This window comes from Hemicordylus capensis, chromosome 1, assembly GCF_027244095.1.
Source record: "Hemicordylus capensis ecotype Gifberg chromosome 1, rHemCap1.1.pri, whole genome shotgun sequence".
NCBI lineage: Eukaryota > Metazoa > Chordata > Lepidosauria > Squamata > Cordylidae > Hemicordylus > Hemicordylus capensis.
In genome coordinates, this window is record NC_069657.1 from 194,635,808 (window position 1) to 194,652,020 (window position 16,213).

The following is a 16,213-nucleotide window of genomic DNA, read 5'->3' on the forward strand; positions in this document are numbered from 1 at the left end:
AGCCAATTACAAAAAGCAGCTTTACTGGGAACAGCCTATATTCTGCGACGATATCTATAACAATTGACAATAAAATTCAGCCATCCCAGGTCCTTGGGAAGGACTCGATGTCTGGATAAAACAAACCAGTCAATAACACCTGTCTGACTGTGTAAACAAGAAATAATAACACATAAATATATTGGCAATGTGTGATCGATCAATTGACCGATGTTCCTAACTTAACATGATAACTATAACCCAATTTAGACGTAGAGCGTAGTGGCACTCATAGTTTCAGCTTGTAAAGCGAGGAGGAAGTCCTGCCCCAGTGTGTCACTCATCCCCTCCAGCTGGCGGCTGATAGTTATGGCGCTGTTTGCATGAGGGGGGAAACACTGTAACCATGATGGTTGGTGCTTCTGAGAGCAGCAGCTTTGGATGATCCCGATTGCCGCTCACAGCCATCACAGTTACAGCAATTCCTCCTTCAGATGAACAGCATCCTAACCATGAGTGGCCGGCTGAAGGCGGTGAGTGACAGCATTTGAGTGGGACTTCCTCCATGCTTATTGATCTGGACATGAAACATGAGCAACATGTATGACATACAAATGAGGCTTGTGAAAACAAAGTGTTCCATGACTGGGTGATTGTCAAACAACTATTTACAGTCAGAACTTTTGTTATCAGCACAATATCTGTGATATTCAGGTAATTAGAATACAATGACCCTTTTACACTTGCTAACTATCAGCTGCTGGTTGGCATCTTCCAACTTGCTATTATCTCAGTCCATCCAAGTTCAGTGGGTTTATAAGTGATTAAGCACCAAAAGACAGAGATAGTGGCTGACATCCGGACTAAGTTACTCAATACGATTACTCAGGAAGTAGTTTAAAGGGCTACTTAATTTCAATAGGACTACTCATGAGTAATTTAGTCTGGGTGTCAGTCAGTGAAGCATGGAAATCTGTCACATACTTCATGTTTACAGCAAACCAGGGGCGTAATACTTTAGGCCTGAACTATAATTTGCAAGGCAGTTCTTTTGTTGCTATTAGCTTGGGACACCAATCTTCTAGGATGCCAGGATTCAAATTGTGGGGCAGGCCCTTCTTGGATCCCACTTCCTTCTCCACTGCAACCAAGATGTGGGTGATGTGAATCATACCTCCATCCTGGGAGAGAACCCTTACTGATCCACATTGGACTTGGGGAAGTGATTGCATCCCTAAAGCCTCTTCACGCCATCCTGGTTTTGGAAAAGGAAGCTTTGGAAGAACTGCTGCTGTGTTGTAATGGTAATTCCCATTTTAGGAGGGAATTGGAGATTACTATTTGACTCCTCTTAATGCCAGTGTTTTACTTGTATCTCATGAGTCCACAGAACCTTACACACAGCAGTAGGGTGCATGCAACACTGAATGAAAATCTCCACATGTTCACTTGTGGAACAGATTATGCAAGTTGGGCTAGGAGGGCCGCAAGGTAAAATAGTTCAGAACTGGAAATGCTGCTTGTCTGAGAAACTCTGTTTCAGGAACGAGCAGGAGAAAACATCTATTTGATCTCACTTTTACAGTATGTGGAATGAAAATAAGAAAACCATTTCTAGTTCATCTCAGAAAATTTCAGTATGTGTCACATTTTTTTAAATGCAGGGATTAGTTATTGTTTGGTAGAAACTACATTGTACAGGACTTCAAGATTACATTTTTAAAATATTTTATATTTTACATTGTATACATCTTAAGGTTAGACAAAAGCATTGTACATTTTTTCAGTGATATGTTATAGTTTACCATCTATGTCATACAGGAACATTCATAAAATGGATACCAATCATTTTTAAATGCAATGGCTGACATCTTGACTAGCAAGATAAAAGAATAGAGGATATACGGATCAAGGAAACAAAACATATACATAGAATCGTATACATGGTTTATATACGATACCATGTATATGTTTTGTTATCTTGACTAACAAAACATCAGTGCTTTGTGAGATGTGTGGGTGCTGTGAACGAATTCCAGATAAACATAGCTCTGGCTCGCATGTGTGCATGTGCACACACGTGTGTGTGTGTGTGTGTGTGTGTGTGTGCGTGCTGATGCCTGTGCATGACCCTCAGATAAATATTTTTGGATGGCACAGAGCTCTTCTGGGCAGGGGCATAACTAAAATAGGGCAAGGGGAGACAGTTGTCAGGGGGCCCACTGCCTTGGGGGCCTCCCAGAGGCAAGTCACATGACTGACTCCCCCAACCGCACACCCGCCCGGGCTTCCTTCAGTTGTATTCATCCTCTGAGATTGATGTGAGTGTTAAGGCCTGGAGCTACTAGAACAGCATGTCTTTCTCTAGTACCATTAAATGACTTGCATCGTCCACAATTTACAAAACCTTTTAAAAAATAATTTAGGATGATGTTCTATTGTGGCACATAGGAGAGAGAGAGGGAGAGAGAGAGAGAGAGGGAGAGAGAGAGAGAGAGAGAGAGAGATATTTTACTATGCTTTTTGTTACCACTATTCAGCCTCATTTAAAATTTCTTTACTTCACAAGCTGAGCTTCAGTGAGGGGGGCCCCATTTTAAAATCTTGTCTCTGGGTAGGAGTGTGCACGGTTTTGGTCCAGCACAATAGAAAAGACCGCATGTGCGCCGCTAGCGCTCGTCTCGTTAAAGCCTTTACAAACAACGACGGGGGCAGGGGCGGCAGGGAGGAACTCTGCCGCCCCAAGAAGATTTTACAAAGGACGAGCGCCGGAGGGGGAAGAACGGCGGGGGGGGGGTAAGTACTACCACCCCACCCCCCGCTTAAAGAAACAGTCCCCCCCGCGCTGGACCGGGGGCCCACCGGACCATGCACACCCCTATCCCTGGGCCCACTCCAACCTTGCTACAACCCTGCTTCTGGGGAAAGGGAGAGCATCGGAATTTACCCCTCTCCATTGTGCAAGTTCCAGTGCTGAGTTAGTCTATTGTGTCTGTAACATCAGTGCATCTCACAAACCACTGGCATTTCATTAATCAGGATGTCTGCCAATGATCTTTGAACTGGGGCATCTATGCTTAAAGCATTTGACTTTACTTGCTGAAGATGGACATGCTGTTGTGAATATTTCTACTTGGTAAAGCTATGGCAAAGCCATTGAATCTGCAGTCTTCCTTTTACTCCCTTCTGATCAAGACTTTCCAATCATTGTGTGTGTTTGTTTATAATTTATAATTTCCTTTTAATTTACAGAATTTCCTTATAATTTCTTTATAAATTTCCTTATAATTTCCTGAAGTCTTTGGCGGTGAAGTCTTTGGTGGTGCCAAACAGTTTAGTGCTATTCTTTTTCTTTTTAAAATGTGTGTCTATAATGTGTATTAACTTGATTTTGTTCTGGGGTTTGCATTGCTTTTTCATTTTTGTAAGTTGCTTTGAAGATTGGTGTGGTAGAAAGGTAGGATAAAGATCATTTAAGTAAAATAAATATGTCTTTCTGCTGGTGGAAGCCATGGAGCCTAACAAAAGGTGCATACAAATCAGGATTTCTTGTTGTGCAGCCCTCAATGGGCAGCGGGACGACATATCTATTCCTTCTGTTTATTCAGTATTCCCTTAATGTGAAAATAAGATTGAGAGAGAGAGAGAGAGAGAGAGAGAGAGAGAGAGAGAGAGATGACCCTAGTTAAACAAACAAACAAACCTGAATGTTGGAAGAGGGGCCTATCTTTATATATATATTTCTCCAAGGCGTACTGATCGCTAATCCCATGTGTGGCAGCTCTCACAATAGTTCACAAGCATCTGCCTGTACAGCGATGTGGACAGGGGAGAAAATGGGCGGGGAGGGAGAGTGCAGGCCAGGCTGTCCAGTGAGGGAAAGCGCCGCCAGTGGGTGGGAAAGAAGAGCACTGGCCAGGCCGGCCGGCGAGGAAAAGCACTGTCGGCTAGTGGGGAGGGAAAGTGCTGGCCAGGCTGGCAGGCAGGGAAGGAAAGCGCTGGTCAGGCTGGCTGACGAGGGAAAGCAAACTGGGAGGGGGAGAATGAACTGGGGCTGAAGGGGGAGGGGATGAAGATGGGGAGGCAGGGGCGTAACAAGGCTGGAGTGGGCCCAGAGACAAAATTTTAAAATGGGCCCCTCGCTGATACACACACACACACACACACACTTCACAATATATAGTCATGTGACTTGCCTCTGGGGGGCCCCTCGAGGCATGGGGGCCCCCAGGCAGCCACCTCCCCTTGCCTAATAGTAGTTACGCCCCTGTGGGGAGGAGAGACAGGGAGAACTAGGGGTGCAGATGCTCTGCGCCAGATCAGGTAGTAACTTCTATTGCACTAGCTGATACTAGCTGATATAGTGTTACTTGGTTTAAAGCGGGGTAGTATTTATTTAACATTTGAATTAGGAAGTGATTAGACATAATTACATATCTGCTGTTTTTATTATTATGTCTAATGTCTGAAGTTTATCTTATTTCCTTTGAATAAACATCTTGTTTTGGTTAAATATATTGGAATACTGCTTTGGGTTTCTCAGTACCTTTCTACCTAAAGACACCTTTAACCATGCCATTTGATATTACCTACACAACAATTCTGTAATGTTCAGAGGCTGGGAAAGCTGATAGAGGGAGATTTCCACTCCGAGCAAATAGCAGACATGGGTAGAATCTGGATTGGGACTGTGGAAGTAGGCAAAGAGCCCCCCTTCCTCCATGCTGCAGTCTCTACCCAGATTGGGCTCCTTTGTAGCTGCTATTTGTTGGAGGTGCAGCTCTTGATGGCATAGATTCTTAGCACCAGCAGCCTTATTGACCACTAGGGGCATTAGGGTTAGAGGCAGCCAGTAAAGGCATTACCTCTCTGACTATGCTTTCTTTACTCTACTCCCACTTTTTAGATGGAAGGTTTCATTCTCTCACCTGAAGAGAAAGACTTCCTTCCTCTCCCTCTCCTCTTCCTGTATATAGCTAGCAGGAAGACATGTAGAACTTATCTATCTCCCTGATGGATTTCCTAAATAAATTACTTTATTTAGAACTTTAACTCCATGTCTCCAGACAATATTAATTAGCAGTGCTCTCCTTACCTGTGCACTTCTGCTAGGGATGTGCATGAACCGACAGACGGGCAGTTCGGCGGTGGTGGTGGGTGTTACCGCAGTGGGCTAGATACAGAAATCTCACCTCCAACCTCTCTAACACTATATATGAGGGGGAAAGCAAGTGGGGTTAACATCAGTCCCCATCTGGCCCTGGTGATTTAAAAAAATGTTTAGTGTTTCAAGACAGTTTACATCCTCTCGCATCAAATTGGCCCAGCTCTTCAGCTTCCAAACCTGAGAAACTCAGTTCCAGAGCGGGTATATGGTCAGTATCCCCCGCCATGAAGATAGATGCAAAGAACTCATTCAGCTTCTCTGCAATATTTTTATCCTCCTTAATTATCTCTTTCCAAAACTGAAATCTGAAACCCACTTTAAAGCTTGGGTTCAGATTTCAATTTATTTCTAGCACTTTGGTTGGAATAGTGGTTGGTTTGGACCTCTGGACCACCTTGGTTGTTTCTAACCACAGTCAGAAGTATAATTTTTCCAACTGTCATGAAAGCGGGGTGGGGTGGGAGAGCATTGGAAGATGTTGCATGGAATTGAGATTTAACCTTGGTTCCACGTGTTGTCTGAATTCTCCCACTGTATAAAACATTACTATTGTACTTCTGTCTGTGTAGCATAGAATTCAGACATCACATGGAACCAAGGACTTACTTGTTTCTGCCGAGCCAATTATCTCTTCATTGCTAACACATTCTTCAAACAACCAAAACGGCTCCAATACACATGGACATCACCAGATGGAGTACACAGAAATCAAATTGATTACGTTATTGGTGCAAGGAGGTGGAAGAACTCAGTTATAACAGCAAAAATGTGGCCAGGGGCCAACTATGGAACAAATCACAAACTGTTCATGTGCAAGTTCCAAGTCAAACTAAAGTGGAAAAACAAAGCTATCCAGTTTCCACAATATGATCTTGAGAATGTATCCACCAGTTTCAAGGAGAACATCAAGAACCACTTTGAAGTTCTGAACCTCATTGATAGGGAACCAGGGGAACTGTGGACTGAAATCAAACAAGTTGTTAAGGATGAACGTGAAAAGAGACTGCCAAAGACCAAGAAACAGAAGAAAGCAAAATGGATGTCAGAGCAGATGATGGAAATTGCCAAGAAGAGGAGAGAAGCCAAAGTCAAGAAAGATAAAGACCTCATGAAGAAACTTAATAGGGAATTTCAGAAATCAGAAGAGACAAGGAGCAGTACTACAATGACATCTGTAAAGACCTTGAGGATGGAAATAGACACGGAAAAACAGGGAAAGTTTTCCAAAAAATCTCTGAACTCAGAGGGAGATTCCAACCTCAAATTGGTATGTTAAGGGATGCCAGATAGGAACTGATTCAGAGAAGATCAAACAGAGATGGAGTATAATGAAAATCTGTACAGCAGGAAGGGACATCAACATCCAGGATACTCTAGAAGATATTCTCTGCTTGCAAGAACGTCTAGTACAGGAAGATGGTTAGATCAGCACTCCAATCATTGTAAAGTTGGAAGGCTACAGGAATTGATGGAATAGCTACAGAAATATGGCAGGCAAGAGAAGAAGAATCAGTCAAGGTTTTAACCAAACTATGCCTGCAAACTGGGAGAATGACACAATGGCCAACAGAGTGGAAGAGGTCAGTCTACATACCCATACCAAAGAAAGGAGACTTAACAGATTGCGCAAACCATCACACAATATCCTTAATTTAACATGCTAACAAAATAATGCTCAGGATTATCCAACACAGATTAGAGCCCTACGTGGAAAGGGAAACGCCAGGTGTTCAAGGTGGTTTCAGAAAAGGCCGAGGAACAAGAGACATCATTGCTCATGTTGAGACAACATGTTGGATAATGTTCTTCTCTGGTTCAACCGGAAGAGAATTGTGGGAGGTGTGTCATTGCATGTATAAACTTTAGGGCAGAGTTTACAAGCTCCTAGAGTTTGTAGTGTACGCCTCAGAATTATGAACTTCAGTGGCATCTCTGACAAGACTATATTCAGGCTGGACATTTTTCATGTGATTTGCTGCTGCTTAACAATGCTGGGGCTATCTTAGGAGTCCACATGTGAGCCGTATTCTTTATTTTAAAATACTACCAAAATTACAAGGATTTTTTAAAATTTAGAAACACTACAAGGATATTGGGCCCTCCCCTGTGGGCCAAAACAATTAAGGGTTACAATTCAGCACAACGGTAGGTGTGTGTTTAAGCCCACTGAACTAAGTAGGTTCAGTGCACCTGATTTTCTGCTTGGTAATGGTCAAAAACACGGAGAGGTCAGCACTATGGTATTGATTTGTTCTTGGAAGGATACAGCCAGTACAACTGCTGACGAAATGATGTAATCCACTCCCGGCAACCCACCCTATCAGAAACAAGATTTCTGAACCAGATGCAATAGCTTGAAGCAGAGCTGGTCTATGAACTGGTCTGCAGGTTTTACCAAACACAGATTCACCGCAGGAATGCTTTCACCCCCAACGGCTGCATAAAGCAGCACATTCAGCATCAGGGTCAGCCAGTTCAGGCACTGCCTGAGGACAGAGGCGTATCTAGGGAAAATAGCGCCTAGGGCAAGCACTGAAATTGCGCCCCCTGTCCAAACATCTGACACCCATCTTTCAGATAACTTCACCATAATATCAGCTGAAAAATACAAGTCAAGCGCGTTAATCTTTTAATATTTCAAAAACTATTTAGCAGTGAACGTAGCCAGACCAAAAAATTCCGGAAAACTACAAATTTCAGTATACTGGGGCTCATGAAATACCTAAATACTATGTGGAGGTGTACTTGGAAAACTAAACAGAAATGCCTCTCTAATTCCCTACTATGCATTGTAGCATCACTATTACATCAGTTTTAAAAATAAATGGAGAATTTGACTTTCCCCAGATACTCTGAAAACAATTAAAGGATATGTAGAGTAAACTGTATCACTGCTTAGAATATATTCTAGTATTTCAGAAAGACAGTTAAAATGAGAGAAAGAGAGCAAGAAACTCCCAGTGGGCCTTAATACTAAGGATTTCACACTGATTCAAAGACAAACTCATCATTAATAGCCATATTATTAAGACATCACATTTAACTCACTTATCACAAGAAGCAAAGTAAGAGCAAATGAACACAAGCCTAACTCATAAGCTTCAGCTCAGTATTCACAAGCCCTGATTCTCTATAGTGCCAAACTGAATATGTGTATATTAAATTAATTTTTTTTTAACCTGTAGCCCCTTTGGGGGGCTTCCTAAAGGCCATGGGGAGTCTGCAAAGATTCCTCATGCTCAGTTGGCCTCTGTGAGGCCTGGCATGGCCTAGGGCCTCACAGAGGCCATCTGAACATGTACGGTGGCCATTTTGTTTTTGGCAGCCAATTTTTTTTTTCATTTTAAAAAATGGCACCCCCTTCAAGTGGCGCCCGGGGCATGTGCCCTGCCTGCCCCACCCTATATACGCCCCTGCCTGAGGGCCCAGAAGCTTTGTAGGGCTCCGAGCCAAGCCTCACGTTCCCACCCAGCACATGACCTTGTGTAGTTCAAAAGAAAAAGATGGCATCTTCCAGTGCAGCTACAAAGAAGCAGTACAGTGCTGTTGTTGCAGCCACCATCAAAGGAAGTCTCTCCCCAAGCCTTGGTGGGGATTCCTTGGTGCTCCGGAATGTTTCTCAGCAGCAACACTGGTGGCCGTCACCCTTTAAACCAATGATTCAATGCCCCTACCCCATTGCTGTGTTACAGTCATGCAGCAATGGGGAAAGGGGAACTGAATTATTGGGGGTGGGGGCGGAATCTGCTAAGGTTCAGTCCAGGCTGCTCCCCCCACCACCACATAGGAACACAGGAAGCTGCCATATACTGAGTCAGACCATAGGTCCATCTAGCTCAGTATTGTCTACACAGACTTGGCAGCGGCTTCTCCAAGGTTGCAGGCAGGAATCTCTCTCAGCCCTGTCCTGGAGATGCTGCCAGGGAGGGAACTTGGAACCTTCTGATGCTCTTCCCAGAGCAGCTCCATCCCCTAAGGGGAATATCTTCCAGTGCTCACACTTCTAGTCTCCCATTTGTATGCAACCAGGGTGGACCCTGCTTAGCTAAGGGGATAAGTCATGCTTGCTACCACAAGACCAGCTCTCCTCTCTAACGTAAGCCCCCACTAGGACTTGCCCCCCCAAGGCACTTGCCCCTCATATTGGAAGCATGCCCTGTGAAGAAGCACGTGCCAATGGCAGCAACTTCTGTGTCATTTTAAGAAGTGTGTTTGATTCTTTAAGAAATGGTAGAAATGAACCATATAATATATTTGGTAATACGAACAGGTAAGAGGATTAGTATATTTTACTGACTATATAATAAGACAAACAGTTGGCACACCTATTTTGATTACAGCCTTACAATAGTACATACAAGGGATTTGAATCTGGTTTCTAAGAAAGACCACTGTCCAGTCTGTCTTGAGGTTTCATTGGGCATTCTTAACAACACAACAGCATTATAATAGTGTGATGTGACTGTGTTTGATTTCCATGGCTTAAGTGTATTGTGCTTATAGTTTTTGAATTGTGTTTCTTAGTTGTCACTGATGAAGAGTAGATTGTGGCAAACGGTTGTGGTGTAAATTAAATAACGTTTTCTAGTGCATTTTGAGGTTTGCTTCTGCTTGCTTGCCCTTAGAGTGGGCCCCATTTCCTTCAATTTGTTTTTCAGCTCTTTGAGGAAGTGGTTTCTTACAGTTCAGAAAGTTTGCCTCATCATGTGTGGGCCAAACATTAAAATGAACTACTTGTGACAGAACCTTCAGCTTCTATCTGCCCTTGTCACGCAGCAATGTTTCTCAAATTCTTTGAGATGGGGCCCTCCTTTTAAACCTACCCTGCCTTCTTCCCTCACCCCCCCACCCTACCCCACCCATCATCAGAGGTGCACCAAAGTAATTTTGGAGCCTAGACTTAAAGGCCTTTGGAGCCTCACCCCCTCCCCTGCAAATCGAGCATCATCATGCTCGGCTGGGCAACCACATCACCCAGGACAGATTAAAGAGGATTTGGGGGGCCCCAGAGGCTGTGGAGGCCATCGACTATGGCCCCCAAGTCCAGGGCTAAGAGTGCCAGTGCCCATCATCAGGACTGGGCCACTAATGAAGTATGGTGAAGCATCAGCCTCAGGCAATGTATTGGCAGAAATAGCAAACAAGTACCTCTGTCAGCCTTCCACCTCTGCCTGCTTGCCTGCCTCACTGAGCACTTCATTAGCTAGCAAGTGACTAGTGCCCCATACCTACCCTACCCTACCCTACCCTACCCTACCCCCATTACCTGTAAAACAGATACTCACATATAATCAGATAAATGGCATCATAAACATTCTTTCTCGTTGGGTTATTACTAGGGATGTGCAAAATGTTTTGGGTACAAAACATTTTGTACTTGAAACGGGCCATTTCAGGTGTTTTGTAGACAAAACAAAACACCCATTTTCCAAATCCAAAAGTTTTGTACACAAAACAAAACGTTTTGTTGTTTCGGACCTCCATTTTGTGGCAATCTCTGAGTCAGTCTCCATTTGGTGTTTGACATCTCTTTGAATGTCCTGCCCTTCCAGACTTCCGATCGGTGACCTAAATCATGGGCTGACCTGCTGACGATTCCCTCCTTGTTCCCCATTGGCTCTTTTGCCTCTTGCCACTCTTTACTGACCCCACATTGGCCAGGGGAAGGGTCAAAGAAGGGGCAAGGATGGGGGGAGTTCAAGGAGGGGTTTTCAATTCATTCAGCAAGTTAGTTACTCATTCACCATTCTGCCTTTCTGCCTCATTGGAGAGAGAGAGAGAGAGAGAGAGAGAGAAAACTAGTTTGCATTGCATGGCATGCCTCAAGTTGCCATGATGATGCCATGCCATTGCCTAAGCCTGCCTGCCTGCCTTGTTGCCAGCCTGAGCCCAGCCTGCCAGCCTGCTATGGCTACTGCATACCAGCCTCGGAATGGATTTATCTGCTGCATTGCTTTTTTGTTCCAGAAGAATTTTTTTCACCCCCTTGAGAGATGCCATGCCATTGCCTATGCCTGCCTTGTTGCCAGCCTGAGCCCAGCCTGTAGATTCTCTGGAAGCATATGAGATTTTCAATGACAAACCATGAATCCACTCCCATCTGCTTCCACCCATTGGGCACTACCACCCCCACCCACTAGTTTTGCCATGGGGCCATTTTTTAAAATCCAAAATGTTTCGAATTTGGATTTTGCAATTTCAAACAAAGAACAAAATTGGGGTGTTTCAGATTGGCTGATTTTGAACAAAGAACAAAATGGGGGTGTTTCGGATTCAGGCCAAAAACAAAACAGGGGGGAAAAGCACAACCCTAGTTATCACAGAGTTCAAAAGATAACGTTGCAGGCATATCACACACCTCCTCACATGCCACACTTCCTCAATTCATGGCAGGCTAATCCATTCAGCTATTTTGGAATTACATCTTAATTATGAAGGCAATTCATGGACTCTGATAGAAAAAAGCATCACTCATTTTTAATTTAATAGCTAATCAGTTCTCCAAGTGTGCCAATTTCCTCCAAAGATTCAAAGGATACCCTGAATCATTCTCCCTCGTGCATTAGAAAGATGAGTTTCATCTACACATTCTTTTGAAATGTAGCCCTAAACGATGAGCCCAATTTTTCTGCAAGACTGACACTCAATGGCATCTCCTGGGAGACCAGACTGTCCAATTATTTAGAGGGCCTTTAAAAAACAATCTGTCTTAAAATTAGAGGTCGGTCAGTCCTCATATCAACTAAGCATTTGGGCTTCTATGAAGTTGAAAGTACCAGGCTGTGTGATATAACTATGAAATGACCCTCTGAACTAAATTGACATGGGTCGATTTTTATGACTTTGCAGTGGTGAACTTAAAATCCTGATCTCTATCCATTTAGCTAGAAAATTAACCCACTTACTTTCAGGACATCACTTTGTGCAATGCACAAAGCCCTGAACTGCTCTATGAAGCTAATTTATTAACTAACTGCAGATAGGGGGGAATATTCTTAGAGAACTGATATCAGTGCAAATACAGAACAGTGTCTGCGAAGAATATACACCTTCCTTGTGCCCATGTGCAGATTTCCGGGATCGCCTTGTTGCAATCTTTTGAGGACATAGCTTTAGATTAGAATTCAGAAAACAGATTTCAGAATGAAAGTGTTCAGCAAGTCAACCTAAGGTTTACCTAAAATAAACTGCCATTGCTCATGCAGATGAGAGTGAGATGTCCTTCTTCACCATTAATAAGTAACTTAAATGCCTCCCACCTGTAATCTGTTACACTGTGAAAGGAGTAAAGAACTCTAGTACATGGGTTGGCATAGGACTATGGTTTGTGTTAGTACAAACAGCCCTTTCTTAAAGAGGAAATAGAAATCAGCGGTGAAGCACAAAGTCATTCTGTTCTTAGAACTTCAGACCCACTTTAAAAACCACAACTGTGAAGGAGAATTACATTCACTAGCCACAATATTGTGATTCTGGTGCATCATAGGAGGCTGTGTTACTGTTGAAGTTAGCATTGTGCTGAAGGGCAGAGGAACATATTGTTATTAAGCAGAGGTACTCTGACAGCACTGATAGTTTGTTGAACAAGGAACAACGGAAGGGAGGGCCTGGATTCAGCCACTCTCAACACACACACACACAACAGATGATCAGCTTGATCAGATCATATGTTGGATAGAACAGGAGCATTATGCACGCACCCCTAAATGTTGGATGCAAGTATTTTGCATGTGTTGTTTTGGATCCAGAAGAAAGATCTGTGCATGGAATCTGTCACTCACTTGGATTAGTTAGGTCTTCTAAAACTTAGCCCATCATTTAGCCTATATGTACTTCAAGGTTTAATTTATCTGATCACATTCATTTCCAACATTTGTGCTATCTTTTTCTGTCTCAAAAACTGTGTGATCTCTTTGTTAAACTTTTATTTTTGTATTTTGTTGAAAATGCCAATTTAAAATATATATATTTTAAAAAATTAAAACTCTGAATAGATGGTAGCTGGTATGGTGTAGGAGCTACAGTGCTGGACTTAGGTGAGAAGGCTCAGGTTCAAATTTCCACTCCACCCGAAAGCTCACTGTGTGGGTAGTTCAGACCAGCCACTCTCTCTCAGCCTAACCTACCTCACAGAATATGTGGAGGAAGGGTACCTGAGCTCCTTGCGGGAAGGATGGAATAATGAGGATAATCATAATAATTTTAGCCTGGATTCTGTAATCAACTGACAGGGGCCAGAAGAGACTTCAGCTTATGATAAAGGCTGTCCCTGTGGGCCGTGTTCTTTACCATGAGCACATGGTAAATCCACCATAAATCCACCAGCAGATCCTTCTGCCCCTCTCACATTGCAGGTAAGTGCCTGGAACCTTGACTATATCCCAAGGTGTAAAGGGCCAGAGGAGCGTGCAGCTCAAGAGAAGGGTTGTTTCTGTGGGTTAGCATCTTTACCATCAAACAGCTCTTGAATTAGTATCTATAACTCCTTCTGTCCCCTCCTTGAAGTGAAGAGACTGGAACCCATCCTGTGTCACCACCACCTGTCAGGAGGCAGAAGAGGTTACCACCTGCAGACTCAGGCATCTCCAATATTGTATATTTCATTGTTGCTATGGGAGCTAAGCTTCTCTGAAAAGTAGGGTATTAATATAATAAATACTATTTTGTCTAGAAACATCTCCCCTGTTTCTCGCTACTAGAACACACTCTCCATCTCCCCCCAAAGGTAAAAAAGCATTATTTACTGGTCATTCTGGCACTACGTACAGAATAAATTATGCTAAGTTTAAAAGAGTACTTTCACACTAGGAATCGAATGCGAAACGGGTGAATCTACAATTGAGTAAGCATGTGCAATGCCCACAGGTCACTGATGGGAGGAGCCACACCCAATTTCTGACTTATATCAGATAATTTCTCCATAGGGATCAATGGGAAACACACAAAAAATTAATAAATCCTGAATGGCTGGGCAGAAAGTTATTAAATTTCACATGGTGTTCCTACATAATATTATTTGTATGATGTTTTGGGGAGATTGGTTTACCTGTTGATTTATAATGCAAATTTTAAAAGTTTCAAACTTTTTTTTAAAAGCCCCTGTAAAAGCCCCCTTTTAAAAGCCCCTTTAAAAAAAACCCATTAAGAATCATGGACTGATCTCCCTGAAAGTCTACGCACGATGTGCCACCATCATATTAATTTTGAAAACTTTCTGCTGAGCAATCCTGGAGTTATAACATGGGTTGCAGGGAGAAATTGGAGTACTATTTCTTTTATATGAAGGCAAAGGGCAGGTCCCTACAAATGAGGCTTGAATGATGTTCACTGTGGGGGTTTCAGTTCCAGCACTTTTTGTAATTTTCTGCCATGAAACAAAGCTCTTATGGCACATTTGAACAGTTTTTAATTAAAAATAATAATTAAAAACCAATGGGTGAACCAATCTCCTTGAAAGTCCACACATTTAAAGCTATTATCATGCAGGAACAACATGTGAAATTTCAGAACTTTCTGCCCAGTCATTTGTGAGTTATTACTCTTTTTGAGTTTCCCATTGATCCCTAAGGGGAAATTATATGATTGGGCCTCTTCAGAGCTTATTATGCCGAATCTGCTGCAGAATCGTCTCACCTTGTTTCCTAATTTTTACAGAGTATCTGCATGACACCACCGTCAGATTGTTGGTCTCTTATGTTGTCTCTGTGGTTCTTTAAGCTGTTTTCTCACCTCAGGAAATAAACCATTTTTGGAGTCTGGTAATCTGCACAAATGCAGATCAACTTAACGCTCCTTTAAAAAAAATGGCATGGTTTTGAAGTGACACATGAGGTAGTAAAGCATTTTGCAATGCATCTTCGTCTTCACGATTCACTTTCTCTGTTGCTGCTATGTTTATTTTTTAATCGGTCTTTTAATTTATGTAAAAATGCTTTTTTGGTCTACATTAAAAAATTCAAAAGATTTCCTCAATTGTGTTTTAAGTGGGAGCATATATATGTATTATTGATAGGAAGGTAGGGAGTTGAACTGAACCCAAAAACTGTTTCAGAGAGATTTTTTTCAGTGCACCAAAACTAAATCTGAACCTAAAATCTCAGTTGCCCTGATCCTGAACCAGAAGTGAACCACTAAACAAAAAGAAACAGTAACCAGTTCAAAATATGTGGTTCAATAGTCAGGCACTCAGAGACTATTTTTCAAGGAGTGGTGAGGGCTCCTCTCTGCTCCAGCTATATCTGAAGGAAATTATATTTCCCAGTGAACCATCTCAAAAGAAGAGAAGATGTAGGGCGTAGGACTGGTAGTCTGATGCTCCAGTAAAAACTTCCCACCCACAGACTGTCGTTATAACCCTAACCCTATCCTTCAGTATTTCCTTACTATTTATCCCAAGCAGGGTAAGTTAAATGTTTCCTTTTGTTAAGTTAGAGTAGTCCTAGTTAAGAGAAGGGAGAAGGATATTTAGAATAAAGCCCTAGTGAGTTTGGAGGAGGGGACCTGGATATGAAAATCTGATTAATAATCATTGGTTGACATGATGATGCACAGCCCTCTGTACTATGAATACACAGAGAACATTTTGACAATATCTGTGCTGTTCTTTATACAGCTTTAAAAGCATGCTTTAGAGACTTCCTAGCAGTCCAAGATACAATTTAAAAATTGAAGAAAGTTTAATTGAATTGTTGAAAAATGTTGGCTGATATCCAGACCATGTTACTCAATAGAACTACTCAAGAGTTACTCTAAAGAATTACTTAATTTCATTAGGGTTTCTGTTGAGTAACTTAGTCACCATGATATCAGTCGACTTTTCAAGAATTGCACTCTATAGATGAAAAACTGCTAGGCCTTTCTTGCTTGCTGAATGAATGTTGCAACCAGTCCACACTCTGCTTAATCAATTTCTGTTCTTGTTTAAATAATTCTCATTCTGTTTTATTTTCTTGGTTCTTACATATTCTGAGGAAACCAGGTAGTTCTCTCTGGCGTAAGCAAAGTATGATGTCATTTTGGAGGATGTCTTGATTAGTCAGGACATTTCTCAAGCAACAGTAGGGTTGC

The 16,213-nt window shown here is 42.4% G+C and overlaps 1 protein-coding gene across 1 annotated transcript in view; it reads right to left on the minus strand.

Moving 5' to 3' along the window:
* The window catches only part of ABCB11 (ATP binding cassette subfamily B member 11), a 159,875-nt gene that overhangs the window by 127,017 nt on the left and 16,645 nt on the right, over nucleotides 1–16,213 (minus strand). The window lies entirely within an intron of this gene.